At 44.5% G+C, this 15,286-nt stretch overlaps 1 long non-coding RNA gene across 3 annotated transcripts; it reads left to right on the forward strand.

Moving 5' to 3' along the window:
* Nucleotides 1-1,216: 1,216 nt before the first annotated feature.
* On the forward strand, nt 1,217-9,207 carry LOC122907847. Of its 3 annotated transcripts, XR_006384764.1 has the most exons (4): nt 1,217-1,403; nt 6,200-6,390; nt 6,565-6,662; nt 8,648-9,207. It is a non-coding gene; the product is annotated as an uncharacterized LOC122907847 (long non-coding RNA). The 3 variants fall into 3 exon arrangements; XR_006384763.1 differs by lacking the exon at nt 6,200-6,390; XR_006384765.1 differs by lacking the exons at nt 6,200-6,390; nt 8,648-9,207 and adding an exon at nt 7,927-8,061.
* The last annotated feature ends 6,079 nt before the right edge of the window (nt 9,208-15,286 follow it).

Consider the following 15,286-nt stretch of genomic DNA (forward strand, 5'->3'; position numbering starts at 1 on the left):
CCTTATGGATATTCCCTGGACATCACTCTGATGTCAGGTCCACTTGCAAACATAGGTCTGGCTGATGATGCTTAATGGCAGCAGTGTTTGGGGCACCATAGCTATGCCACTGTTTATTCGATTGTTCTTTTATTGATTGACTTCGAGGTTGTCTCGAGTTTTCTGTCTCTAGCAATTGTAATGCCTCTGCTTTTATTTCAGGAAAGCCAGGTCCCCCACCAGTGATTTTCCAAACTTTATGTTAGTAGTGGAAATTTCTTTTCAGATTAAATCTTACCACAACACTCGATAAGTAAAACAGAAAGACCTGTTTTATTGGGTTATTGGGTAATTGGGGTTGGGGAGCTTGGATCCCCTGCAGCATCTCTGTACCATTAGTGTTTGGGAAACAAAAACTTTACCAACTTGATTCCCACTATTCTAGAAGAAATGAAGTAAATATGCAGGCACACTCTCCATGCCCTAAACACAACGGGCAAGTTCTCACTTGGGTGCCTTCACTTGAGCTGTTTCTTCCACCCAGAATGCTTCCCCAGGTTGACGTTGGTTTCTTTGATTCCTGTAGGTCTTTGAACACCCCTCACTTAATTCTTAGTTTCCAGATACCTTCCCCGAACCTGCATGTGTATCAAGTTATCTCTCGGTTCACACACTGCAAACACTGATCAGGTTTGTCTTCTCCACGTCAGCATGTCACATCTGCGTCCACACCCTGTCACAGGTTCCTGAGCTCCGGGACCACACCGTTCAGATAAATAGTTCTCAACCTGCCTAGCAGAGCTCTCTGCATGTAACCAGGAATCAGGACATAGCTCTCGCTCCCTTGTGTGCCTGGAGCATATGCCTGCCTCCTGTTTCATTTTTTTTTTTTCCTTAAACTTGAGGCCAAATTCATAGAGTCTAATGAAACCACAGAAAACTGGATGGGAAGTGATGAACACTGATGTTGATGAGGCTGCTTCCCAGCAATTATTTAAACTCTGCTTCTCGAGAAGTGCCACGGTTCGGCCAAATGGGGTCTACATCTGTCCAGCCCGAGCAGTGGCAACCAGCGTTCGCACAACCTTGGCAAGGAAAGCAAAGCCTTTTACAGGAATCAGTTCGATGAAGACGTAGGGCTTAAAAATTGCACTTCAGTGGCTGAGTAAACAAATGCTAAGAAGTCAACATTACCAGCTCCGAAGTAGGAAGTAGACACTTCAGCAGAGGTAATGAGGGAAAATCCGACATCACACACAGGAGCGTCCCTAGGATGTGGCAGAGAAACACTAGGATGAGGGCCCCTCGATGGCCTCTAACACACCAGGGCAGTCCCCCAGTCCTGAGGATTAAGGGGGTTTGATGCCAGAACCCAATAGGGGTTGCCACACAGCGGAGTCCGAATATTGTTCTCATTAATACAGGTGAGTTTGGCTATCTTCGGCCAATCCCTTTGTGACCTTCTTTAATTTCCAGTCTGGGTGGAATATTTGAACAGGGTGGACCCAGGCAACTCTTCCAGAGTGGAGAGAGCCCAGTAAGGAGCCTCTCACACAGCCATTCTTTAATGGCTGCACTTTTGCCCTTTTGTCTATTGTAGTTGCCTATCTCTAAATGTGGGCGTTAGAAAGAGAGCACGCAGGGGTGGGGGTGGGGGGGAGAAGAAGAGGGAAAGAGAATTCTAAGCCGACTCCCCACTGGGCGTGGAGCCCTCTGCCGCGCCATGCAGGGCTCCATCTCACAACCCTGAGATCATGACCTGAGCCCAAGTCAAGAGTCACGTGCTTGACTGACTGAGCCAGCGCGGCGGGGGGGGGGGGGGGGGGGGGGGGAGACACCTCTCACTAACCACTTTTTGTTAGGCAGTTCATTCACATTATCTGCGGTTCCTACGTGTCCTGAAGGGTGGTCAACTGTTAGTTCATTATATAAAGAACGACACTGAAGCTTAGAGAGGCGAGGCCAGCGGGGCTGGTATTTTGGCTGGGAAACTACAGAGCTGGGCTCCACCCACCTTGGAAGTTCACACTGCGTAGCCTCCAGTCCCTCAGGTCCTGAAAATCTGCATGCTGCCTTCCTCCGTGCCCTTGGGGCCTATAGGCTGGCTAATCTCAGGAGCCGCTCCAGAGATAAGCCAAGTTGTTTCTTAAACACCAACAGCAGCTATTTCCTGTAAGGTAGCTTCTTGGTGAAGAGATTTGGAAACTCCTGCGGGAAGGGACACGTCCCAGCAGAGCACAAGCCCTCCAGATGGCCACGTGAGAAAGCAGCTCTGAGTGCTCGCTCAGAGACGGCCAAGGGAGCCTTGACTCACCAGAACGGAGTCTTAAGAATAGTCTCCATTTTTGCCTTGCAACTCTCCCCCTCCCCACCCGCCCCTACATTATCTAGTTTAATCCCTATCTTCCGCACAGTCCCTGAGAGGCATCAAGGCCACACAGCTCCTAAAGAGCAGGGCCACTCAGGCTCAGGTGTTCTGAGTGTGATGTCCCTAGACATCATGCAAACGGTTTACACACTCAAAAGGGAAGACCGTGGGCTTTGGAGTCAGAACAGAGTTCAGCCTTGGCCCTACCAGATGTGAGCTGTGTGGCCTCAGGCTTGTTAGTACACCTCTCTGAGCCTGAGATGCCTCATCTATAAAGTGAGCAGGAAGATCACTCGAGAAGTGCACAGAAGGGCCCAATGCAAAGCCCAGGGAACAGTGATATGCTGAGTCAATGATAATCATTCTTTTTAGGACCTTCACGACCTCTTGATATTTTTGAGTTCCCAAAAGGTGTAACCATACGGAAGAAATAGCAAATCTTATTTGCTGACTTCAGCCCCAGCCTTAGGGAGGTCTGTAAACTCGGCCACGTTACTTACCCGCTGAGCCTTTAGGTTCCTCACTTTAAAACCAGACTGTTGTGCAAGGATCAGTGAGCTAACGCACGTGAGAGTGCCATGTCACGTGGGAAAGCCTGCCTCGACGCGCAGCTGTGGGGGATATTTGGAAGTGCGGGGTCAGTCCAGAGCCTGTAGCAGTTCACAGCTCCAACACTATTGATCAGAGTACTAATCACAGGTTCTAGAAAGCGCATGGCAGAATCTTGCTGGAGCTGTAAAGAAACTTCGCCTTGGGCACCTGGGTGGCTCAGTGGGTTAAAGCCTCTGCCTTCAGTTCAGGTCATGATCCCAGAGTCCTGGGATTGAGTCTCTCTCTGCCTGCCTCTCTGCCTACTTGTGATCTCTATCTGTCAAATAAATAAATAAAATCTTAAAAAAAAAAAGAAATTTCGCCTTAAATTCTACGTCTCGTCGTGTGTATATATGTAGATAGACGTGTAAATTTTCTAGGTGAGTATAATAAATACATTCTATGATGATATCAGTCTAATTATACATCACGTAAATCCAGCAAGAGGCTTGTTCTTTTGTTTTGAAGCCCTTTCGAGCACTGCCCTCAGGCCCGTCTGGGAGTAAGTCCTGCTGTCTATGCTGATTGACAAAAATAAACCATGACACTGTAAGCTGGGTCACCAGACACCCAGATGGAGCTCCGAGGTCACAGCTAGCCCTAAAGGCAGCATGCCCCTGAACAGGAGACCTCGAATGGCCATGATTGGTAGGAAGGCATTCACAGACATGAGCTCCCTCTGAGATAAATGGGAGACAAATATGAAAAAACCATTTGCAAATTTCCCCAGACAAATCAGGTCAGGAATAGGTCCCGCAGAGCAGAAAGCACCTTTGAGGTTGTTGGCAGCTGCTGGTGGCAACCGTCTCTGATGGGTGGTCTGGCAGCCCAGCTCCACCTGGAGGCGAGCCTTGCAGAGCCTGCTCCCTTCACAGGATGCCTTCGCCCTTCCACCCTCTTCCATCAGCTAACAGGCGTTCTTACTGGTCATCTGTTTGCCACACATTCTCGATCCGTGTTTTATAGAGGATTCTCTTCGCACCAGAGAATTTGCCAGTATGGCCTGGCATACAGAACAGTTTCACCCGAGAGAAGTCAATATAGTGTTTTAGAATGCAAATAAATGCAAGAGGGGAAAACCCAGATTGTTTTACCGAGCCACTGGCCGAGTGGATATAGTTGGCAGCTATCCGGTCCTTGAAAAATGAAAAGTAATTAAATTCAATTGGACGAATGACAGTAATCACTTCAAATTGGATAATGCGATAAATAACCCCTTACATAAGGAAAGGAATCATTTCAGTGCTACAGATGCCTTATTTCAAGGAAGGCTGAAATGAGTTTTTGATGCAAATGGCGTTCATGAAAGTAAAGTGCTGCACTGAAGACCCCTTAGGTGAGACTCCCACTTCTGGACACCGGGCTTGTTCTCACATCCCAGCCAGCTGGGGTGTTCGGGTCCCCAGAGGTTTACACTTCTCTGAGTAGTCAGTTCCTGTTGCAGCAGTAACAAATTACCATAAACCTATTACCCACATCGATTTTTGCTCTCTTTTGCTTCTGAGATCAGAAGTCCTGATACGAGCCTCAATGGGCTAAAATCAAGGCAAAGCTGTGCTCCTTTTGGAGACCTTGGGGAAAATCATTTCCTGGTGTCTTCCAGCTTCTAGAAGCCATCTACATTTCTGGCTCCTATCCCCCCACCCCACCTCCGTTTTCAAAGCCAGCAACCTAACAGCTTCAAATCTCTCTCTCACTCTGACCCCTGCTTCCAGTTTAGACCACGCACATTGAGGGTACACGTATCTGCTCAAACCCACAGGAAGCACAACAGTAGGAGCAAACCCGAGGATAAAGCACAGACCGTGCGTGATTATGACGTGCCAGTGTAGCTTCATCAGTGGTCACAAACGTACCAGCCTGGGGCAAGGTGGGGTAGTGGGGGAATCTATGCATATCTGAGCTAAGGGAATAAATGGGAAATCTCTGTACATTCTGCTCAATTTTGCTGTGAACCTAAAGCTGCTTTAAATAAATAAAAATAAGTGAATTAAGTCTTGTAAGGAAAGAATGGTCTGAGCAATGTTCCTGTAAGGGTTTATTTGCATTTAACTGTTAGCTCCTTGGGAGAGGAGACCTGACAATTCGACTTTCTATCCCGGGAGCAGCACTAATGCCTGCCCGGGGTGGGAGCTAAACCATGAATAAGGACCAGAGGGTGAGCCGGTGGTCCTGAAGTTTCGCGCCCCCCTGGGACAGTGAATCCTTTCGCAGTGTGACCCCCAAGCAGTGCTGGAGCCGCGAGCGGCCAGCAGAGGGCACTGTGCAGATGTGGTGGCCCAGGTCTTGCCGGGCTTACTCCCACCCCCCAACACCCTACTCCACCACGCCCCGCCCCGCCGCCCACAGAGACCTAGCAATGCCCAGAGCAGGTGCTGAGAGTGAAGCCAGGGATGGAGAAATGTCTTTTTGAACTCAACTGGTTTCCTTCTCTTGAGACAAAGTAACACAGATAATATTTTTCGGAAAGCAGTGGAGAATGAGGTTTGCCTCTTGCAAATCACTAATTGTGGTTTTCTTGCTCTGACTTAAAATGTCCTTTAGCTACAGCAGATGTCAGGAAGCAGGGGGGAAATGTGAACATGGGCAATCCCAGATCTCTTATTAGAGGCATAGGTTTTGTTTCTTCTGAGGCTCCTTTTTGTTTTCTGTGTGCTGGAAATCAAAGGCTTTCTCTTAGGGGTCTGTTCTGAAGACTAAAGATAGTGTACAGAAAAGGTAAGTCCACAATCTTATGCCCTTTGCATTCATTTTGGTCTTACACTCTTTACACCCTTTACACTCTTACAAGTGTAAGACTCAAAAAGCTTTGTTTATGCAGATTCTATCAATCAATATTTACCACATTAAAAACTAAAATTTACTTTTCAATTAAAATTCTCATTAAAATATTCATTTCATTAGGAAATAAGCCCATCACATACTTTAAAAACACGTTTTTAAAAAATAAATTTTACAAATCATGTTTTTATGAAAAAAGCTGTATTTCAAAATTAAAAAAAGCCTAGAAGAGTGACATTGTTTCCCATTTTTGCAAATCTCTTTAATATCTGACATTTACTTATATGTCCTCATTCAGACTGCTGTGGTATCACACCTCATGTAGCTTCTAGAAAGCTCTTCTGTACAATCATGAAAGAACGAGAGTGAAAAATGCAAATAACATCTTAGTGTTCTATGAAAATCCTTTTGATCTCGAACTCAGTAAGTGGTAGTGATTACATTGTTATCTGAGTGAGTTCATTCCAAATTTCTGGGCAGCCACACCAGCCTGTAACATGGGATGCTCCAGGAGGTGACTTGGTCCTTGGAGAAAGGATCTGACAAGAGGCTACGAGGCTTATCACTCAGCATACAAAGAACCCAACGAGAGCTGGACTAATCCATGAGATGAGTCAGATGTTGGCCCGTTGGACAAGCCTGAGCTCACCGGCCTTCTAATGCATGCCAAGGTGATTATGTGTCTTAAACATACAAAATCAAGAAATCCCTGAGTGCACCTGGTTAACCAAACCCTTTATTTCAAATTTACATAAAGTCTCTCTTGCAGTGACTTCCAAACTGTTTCGTTTCCTTCCTGCTTTTGATGATGAGACGCATTAACTGTGTTTCCATCTCCTCCCCAGCAGGTATCCAAGCCTGATGAGTCCCTGTTAACAAACTGCTGCTTCCTGCAGAGACCTATGAGACTTCCCTGGGCCTTAATTTCCCCACATCTGTCCAGGTTGGCACAGGGCTTCCCCCGTTGTCTTCGCGGGGGGGGGGGGGGGGGGTTGCTACCAGCCAGCAGGGCCAGAGCTGCGACAGTGTCCATGGGTCTCTCTCAGATTCCTTCTTCCTCCCCTTCCACTCTCCTCCTCCTCAGCCGCTCCCTCCTGGCCATCCATTTCAGAGCCCCCTCTTCTTGAACCTTTAGAGGCTCAACCCTCTTTGTGGCCTTCATTTCTCCGGAGTTTCCTCTGTCTGCCCTACCCGAATCCTCCATACTGACCCACTGCTCGCTCCCCATCCATCTAGACCCTGCTTCCCTCCTCTCTCCTTCATGCCTTGCACATTGCAGCTTCCCATGCCAGGGCCATGCTGGATTCTCAGCACATGATTCAGAAACAATCTACAAAGTCAGTGGCATTTGGACTCACTTTCCCGATGAGAAAAATAAGGCAGAGAAGAAGCTTGCCCAGGTTCCTATAGCCAGTTACTGCTGGGACCAGGGAGTCACCTTGTGGCTTCCATCACATCACAGATGTCTCTTCTAAGAAGCTTCTTCATTTGACGCCATCCATGTTCACTCTCTTTCCCATGCACCACCTTTGCTAGGTCTCTGCACACACACCCTCTATGAGGTGCCTTCTGGACACATCTTCAAGGAGACTACAAATTCACCAGGTACCAGTGATGCACCAGGGACCACTCTCATCCCCAGGGAAAGGGAAGTGAGCAAGCGTTGTCTCATGGAGCTGACACTCTCTCCTTTCTGCACTGACAGTAGGTCTCGGTCAGGCTCCTTTGCTTCTACCTTTAGCCCAGAAACACTTTCATCTTAGGCACAAAGTTTAACAAACCCCTCCCAGGCTTTCTTCTTGCAAAGGTCGCTCTGCATGCAGTGCACTATTTAGTTCCCACCCTTTAAGGGTGGTTGGCTATCCCTCAACCACTTTGCTTTTCCTCACTCCTACCCTCTGTACCACTTCGGGGCACCTGTCCTTTCTGGAACCTCCCCTGTGCTCATAGGAAGCCTGGCTTCCCACTGTCTGCAGCAAGCTGAAAGCTGCCACAGTGGGGATGGCTCTAGGAGCTGCAGGGTGATGGCACCCTAGAGTCCACTGAGATGCCCTCGCCCGTGAGGCCAAGGACAGGCTAGGGGCCCCCCGAGGACTAGTCCTGAGTAAGGACGAGCCATGTTAGGGAAGCCGAAACCAAGATTAGGTGCCTCATTCATTCCCAGTCATTCATTCAAAATCTGTTTTGAGTGGCTTCTTTGCTTCCAGGGTTCTTCTTGGCATGGGCCGCAGCCCTGAATGAAACCAATGAACTTGCCCTAGTGGAGTCGGCAATATATTGGGAAAGACAAGCCACACACAAATAAATGTGTATGGTAACATCACATGGTGATAAGTATTGGAAAGAGGAATCAAGCAGTGTTGGGGATGGGCCTAATGGAAGGGAGGAGTGGGTGCCATTTTAGATCGAATAGTCAGAGAAGAGCTTTCTGGGAGGGGCAGCATTTAAGTGAAGTAATAAATGAAGTAAGAGAATGGTCCAAGCCAATACCCGAGGGACAGATTTCCAGACAGAGGAAACAGCTTTGTAAAGGCCCTAAGGTGGGCGTGTGCTTGTGGGTTTTGAGTAGAAGCAGGAAGCCAGCATTGGTGGAGGGAGTGAGAGAGGAAGAGTGTAAGGGGTGAGGTGGAGACAGCCAGAGCTTCAGTCATGAGGGAGCTCATAGGCCATGATAAGCTGTTGGGATTCGAACCCAGGACTTCTGATTCCAGATATAGAGCTCTCTACGTTGTACCACACTGCTTCTTGAAGAGTTTTCCTAAGAGATAGTCCGGGTTGAAGGTCAGCAAAAGTGATTGTTTGGACTGTCTTGATGTTTGCTTTCCTTCAGGTCGCTGGCAAGCCAGCCAACAATCAGAGGGAAGGTCATGTACAAGATCACGAATACAAAGGACAAACGTCCTGACATCTCCCTTATTCTTCCCGTAGTTTCCCCAGGTTCTGAGTTCACAAAGCCCACGAGGAGAGAGGAATCTGCCATAAGGAGAGCCCAGAACCGCTGGGCCAAGGAGGAGCAGTTCACCTCAGATGTATTGCTGCATCTGCAGAAAGATCTGTGTCACCCTCCAAATTTATGCTGAGACCCTAATCCCCAGTGGGACTATATTTGGAGATGGGGCCTTTCGGGAGGGGATTAAGGTCATAAGGGTAGGGCCCTAATCTGATAGGACTGGTATCCTCACAAGAAGAAGAAGAGGCACCAGAGAGAGTTCTCTCTCTGTCTCTGTCTCACTATCTTTCTGTTTGTGTGTACAGAGGAAAGGCCATTGCAGGACACAGGGAGGCAGTAGTTCTCTGCAAGTCTGGAAGAGAGGCCTCCTCAGTAACCAACCCCAAAGGCACCTTGATCTTGGACTTCTAGCCTCCAAAACTGAGAAAAAATAAATGTCTACGTTTGAAGCTACACAGTCTGTAGTATTTTATTATGGGAGTCTGAGCAGACTAACGTACACTCCAATGAGTTCTGTTTTCTTTCGCATCACTGGACCTCAAGCAAGCCAGGCCACGGCCTACCTCACCATCAGATTGGAGAGGGGCATTCCCTCTGACTCCGGGAAAGGCAGTTTTGCTTGCAGAAGGGCTGAGGAGGGGATAATTTGGAATCCAAGATGCCCTAACTTGTTTGTGGTTTTGTATCTTCATCTGTAAAATGGAGATGATCCTACCAATGCTGTGGGGGAAATCGTAGGTACAAAATTCAACTGAATAAATAGTTGCTGACATTATTCATGCAAAGTGTTGTATTGGCAAGAATATAAGGATACACATGTGCGATCTGTTACAGGAAATTTTTCTCAGTAATAATATATGTGTAGAAAATAGTTGTGAAAGCATTTTGGGAGTGTCAGATTTTTAGATGAGGAGAGTTTTTTCCCTATAAAGTTAATAATCTTGTTATTTGTTGAATGTAAATGCACTGATTTTTGTAATCATTATTGCCTTCTAAGTATTGTCTCTTAAAGTGGTAAAATATTTACAAGACTCTAATACATTTGTAAATTTAATTAAACATTTAGAAGTATTGAAATAGGTTTGCAATGTTTAAGTATTTAGAAAAAAATACCTTAGTATATATATTACTTATTATACTTATATATTTGTTTTACCTTATTATATATTATTATATTTATATATTTTGATTTATTAGCTATGTACATAGTCTAGGACTATTTGGGAGGCTGTTGATTATTTGATGTTCAAGGCAATGCTAATAAGCTTAATAAATGTATATATAAGATTACAACACTATGCACTGCCCAAGGTAACAAAACAATGGGAAGAAGTTGGGGGGGGCTGTTAACAGTGCGGAGTAGGGGGTGTGCAGAGAGACCCCGAAGCAGCTGCCAGACATTTGAGAGATAATGACAGAGGGAAGGATAGGGGGAGCCTTGCTGTAGCCAAAGAAAATAAATCCTCTTGGGCACTTTCTTGAAGGGATGTAATAAAGATTCTAATTGCTTAATTACTCCTGCCAGTGTTTATGTGAGTGTGCCTTCCCTGCTGTAGCCGGACCACACAAGCCCCTGACTCCACATAGGTTACAGGAATGAATGTACACGGGAAATGCATGGAATTATTCAAATGAAGCAGTTTTCTCTGGAGTATTATCCAAATAGCCCAAAGGCTTCCCTTCTGGGAAGTACAAACTGACTAAACTTAAGATGTCTGCAAAGTGACTTGTCCAAGTCCAAGTTGTCCAAAGTAACTTGCAGATGGAGGATGGTGGTGCTTAGGCGAGAACATCTCAGGGAGGCCTACCCTATATGAGTACTTTGCTAGGTGCTTTTACATACGTTGTCCTATGTCATCTTCACAGCCCCCCGAGACAGAGCTCAATATTTTCAGGCTTACTGACTAGCAAATAAAAACTTCGAGGGAGTGCCTTCCGTGTCTGAGGACTCCGGACCGAGAGTTCAGACACAGGCCTCCCAGACTGCGAGCCCCCAGTCTCCCTGTTGCTCCAAACCACAGCCTTGAGTCTTGTTTGTGACCCACAACCTAGTCCCCACCATGCTGGGGGGGCTGCATTTCTTGCAGCCTTGTGGCAAAATGGAACAAACCACCACAAAGGTTAGGTAAAACCCCTAACCTTCAGCTTAAGCTTGTGAATGTCAACCCTCCCTAAAGAACAGGCGGTCAGGACTGAGTTCAGCCAGGTTTTGGGTTATTTTTTATTTCTAGCACACATCTCTGATCGTCTAACCTTTATCTTTTGAGATTCTGGCTTTGTTCCCATATTTCTGGAAGTAACAAAGTATATTTACGTAAGAAACTGTTTATAGATGTCTACATTTGAGAGGTGAAGGAGACCCAGAGTTGCTTTGATTTATGATGAATTTGGCTTCCATGACCTCACTTCTTACGCAGAGGACAAAAGTTCTTTTTTCTGACAGGATCTGGGGGACCCGCCTAGAGCAGGTCCAGGAGGCTTGCTTCTCCCTCATCACAAGGGCCAGCGCTGTCTTCTGGACTCCCTTCTGTCCAGAGCTGCATTACGCCCAGCATAATCACTGCGTTCTTTTAAGTAGGAACATGAGTATGTGTTTTCAGAACCCTCAAAATAACAAAATTCAACTATGAAGAACAAATTAGAGACCAACTAATAATTAATTAAAAGTAAATAATTAATGAAAGATCAGCTTACACAAAGCATCTAGTAGTTCATGACAACTTGCATTTCTGCAGGGTTTTATAGATTCCGAGAGGACAGACATACATTTTCATATTTTATTTTGTCCTCACCACTACTTTCCAAGATGGGGCAAGTATGTCACTTCCATGTTACAGATGAGAAAACTAAAGCAAAGATATCAAAGTCCTTTGCCCAAGGTCATGTGAATGGAAAGTATCAGAACTGAGGCTGGGTCTCAGCTCATTTGACTCGGTGTTACAACACTTTATCCTTTATAAGCATGTTTCTTGTTCAGATTTGTATTTTCCTTTGACGTAGAACTTACAGACTCAGGAGCTACTTTGGCATATATTCAAATATGAAATGGAGAACCATTTCTAAAAAAATGATTCAACTTTTCCCAAAGAGGGCAGTTGGGGGTTGGCAACATTCGGAAAAGAGTATCTGAATTTATATACCATAAGGAGCATTAGCGAAGCTTTTAAAAAACACAGATAATCAAGCATGACTACAAATACATTCAATGAGAATTTCCAGGTGTGGGTTAGTTTGTTTGTCTGTTTGTTTTAAAAACTGAAGAGTTGATTTCAGCCCAAACTTAAAAGCACGAGTTTAAATGTGGACAACATTAGGCAATCTGAGAACTGGTGAGGAGAGTCACTGATTTGCAAAGTGAGTGGCTCCTGGGCTCAAAGGCTTACACCATTTCATGGGGGTGTCTGGGTGGCTCAGTGGGTTAAGGTCTGTGAACTCAGACACTTGGGTCATGATTCCGGGGTTCTGGGATCTAGTCCTGTATTAGGCTCCTTGCTGGGGGAGGGGGGTGCGGTAGTCTGCTTCTCTGTCTCCCTCTGCAACCGCCCCCCCACCCCGCCCCGCTCACACACTCTTTCTCAAATAAATAAATAAAATCTTTAAAAAAAAAAAAAAAGACGTGCCATTTCCTTACAGGCAAACTTAATAAGATTAATTTGTACATAGCTCCTCCAACAGAGAAGACAGAATGAATCGCGAACAATTGAACATAATGAAGAATGAATTCCAACCGGCTATGGGGCATTGTTCTATATTTACACTGAAGATCTAGTCTACATGTTCCTTAAAGAGCAACGTTCCTTGTATGCAGATGACTCTAGTCATCACACAGTCTTCCTCAGAAGTGTTCCATGACTCCTCAGTGTCTCTCGAATCATGCCCACAATCACCCATGATCCTACCCAACCTGCTTTTACAGACTTGAAGCACAACCATTGCTCTCCCCAAACCCCTCCGCCAGGAGGCGATATGCCCACCAGTTCACATCAGATTGCTTAAAATTTCCAAAAAGCACTAGATTTTGTTGGATTGGGTCTTTACCCACGTCCCTCAACTAAAACGCCCTTCCCTTTTACCCTTCCTCAGTGTCTGCCCATTAAACTCTGCCTTTTCTTTAAGGGTTAAGAACCCTTAAAAAACAAAAACAAACAAAAAAAAGTCATTTAAACTAGAATTCTTTCTTCTTTGTGTTCTGTTGGTGGTTCGTCTGTCTGTTCCTAGCTTATAAACACCCATCAGTTTCAGACTTATGCTCAGTGTTACGTGGTATAAAAAAGATTGAGTAGTGAATTTAATTTAATGTGGTCCCAGGATTGGAATGCATCCAGGAACTTAGCAAAAATAAACATAAAACTTCTCTGGAGGAAAGCCACATGAGCCTCAAAAGATTCCCACTCATCAGGTTCCAAAGAACGGGCCTGGAGTCAAAAATCACAAAACACACCAAATCACCATGGATGAGAAGCAGTAAAAATGATACGCATCAAAGTAATATTTCAGAATACAAGAGATAAAGAGAAGATCTCAAGACCAACCAGCAAGAAAGTCAACTCACTTATGAAGCAGTATCACACTATAGTTTAGTGTGGTATAGAAGCGAATAAGGTCTAAGTGGCAAGTGTGGTGGCTAAGGTCGTGAACTCCGGAATGCACTGACTGGGTTTCAATGCCGCTTCTATCCTTTGCAAGTACATCTTAGCAAGTTACTTTACCTCTCTATGACTTAGTTTTTCCATCTATAAAATATGATTAATACCATTTTCAATTTCTTATATTATACGAAAAATGCACACATATTTCCTAGAAGATTATCTGGGATTAATAAATGGTAGCTATCACTATTAAAGGAACTGGACAGCTGACTTCTCATTGGCAACAACAAAAAGCAGAAGACAGTCACTCTAGCTATCAATCTAGAACTTTTGATTTACCCATATATTAATCTATATCTTTGTTATAGATTAGCATAATATCTTTGTTATAGATTAATCTATATCTTTGTTATAGATTACTCCTTCTTGCATTCCAGAATGCCCATCTGTTACCATTTTTCTTTTGCCAAAAGTACAATCTTTAAATTTCCTTTTGTGAGAGTTTATTGGTTAACTCCCTAAGTGTAAATAATATATGAAAATCACAGTGAAACATGAACACCACATTGAAAGTCACTTGAAACTCCCCAGGTTTCAACAGGTTAAAAGTCTAACCATCTCAAATGCTTCTAAAGAGACAGATATGTGGAAGTTCTTGTACACTGCTATCAGGAGTTTGAATTGGTAAAGCCAGTTTGGAAAAGAGTTGAGTATTACATAGAATTGTGGATCATGAACACATTCTTAAAAATATAATCTAGACAAATTTTTACATGTTCACACTGAAAGACATGTATGGGAATATTCATAGAGCCATGGTTTCCAAAAGAAAAAACTGACAATAATCCGTCTCCATTAACAGAAGTATGGATAATTAAATGTTATGCTCTTACCAGCAGTAGTATCATGATTGAACCTCAAGAAGATAAAGCTGAATGGAAAAAAACTGTTACCATAGAAACTAATTCTAGAAAGAGCAAAAACTTTCAAACTAAAATCAGTTGCCCCTTGAACAATGTGAGTATTGGGGGTGCTGACCTCTCACACAACTGAAAATCCACGTATAAGTTCGGGCTCCCCCAAAACTTAACTAATAGCCTACTCTTGACCAGAAGTCTTACTGATGAAATATAAATGGTATGTAATACATATTTTGTATATTGTAGGGATTACATACTGAATTCTTACAATAAAATAAGCAAGAGAAAAGAAAATCTTATTAAGAAAATCATAAGGAAGGGGAAAATACATTTATAGTACAGTACAAATACATTCACAGTACAAGGGAAAAATACATTTATAAATACATCAGCACTGTACTTATAGAAAAAACTCCACAGGGGCACCTGGGTGGCTCAGTGGGTTAAGCCTCTGCCTTCGGGTCAGGTCATGATCTCAGGGTCCTGGGATCGAGCCCCGCATCGGGCTCTCTGCTCAGCGGGGAGCCTGCTTCCCCCTCTCTCTGTGCCTGCCTCTCTGCCTACCTGTGATCTCTCTCTCTCTATGTCAAATACATCTTTAAAAAAAAAAAAAACTCCACAAAAAAGTGGACCCACATGGTTAAAATCTATGTCGTTTAAGGGTTGCTTGGAGATGCATTTATATGGTAAAGGAATTTTTAACACAAAATTCAGAATAACGGTTACCTCCAGGATCAGAGGTACATAAATAAGTGTGGTGGGACTAATAAGATTCTATTTCTGGGGTGCCTGGGTGACTCTTGATCTTGGGGTTGTGAGTTTGAGCCCCACGTTGGGTATAGAGATTACTTAGAAATAAAATCTAGGGGCACCTGGGTGGCTCAGTGAGTTAAAGCCTCTGCCTTGGGCTCAGGTCATGATCCCAGAGTCCTGGGATCAAGCCTCACATCGAGCTCTCTGCTCAGCAGGGAACTTGCTTTCTCTTCTCTCTCTCTGCCTGCCTCTCTGCCTACTTGTAATCTCTGTCTGTCAAATAAATAAATAAAATCTTAAAAAAAAAAAAGAAAGAAAACCTAAAAAAAAGAAGATTCTAATTCTTAGAGTAGGG

The sequence above is a fragment of the Neovison vison genome, chromosome 5 (genome assembly GCF_020171115.1).
Source record: "Neovison vison isolate M4711 chromosome 5, ASM_NN_V1, whole genome shotgun sequence".
Taxonomy (NCBI): domain Eukaryota; kingdom Metazoa; phylum Chordata; class Mammalia; order Carnivora; family Mustelidae; genus Neogale; species Neogale vison.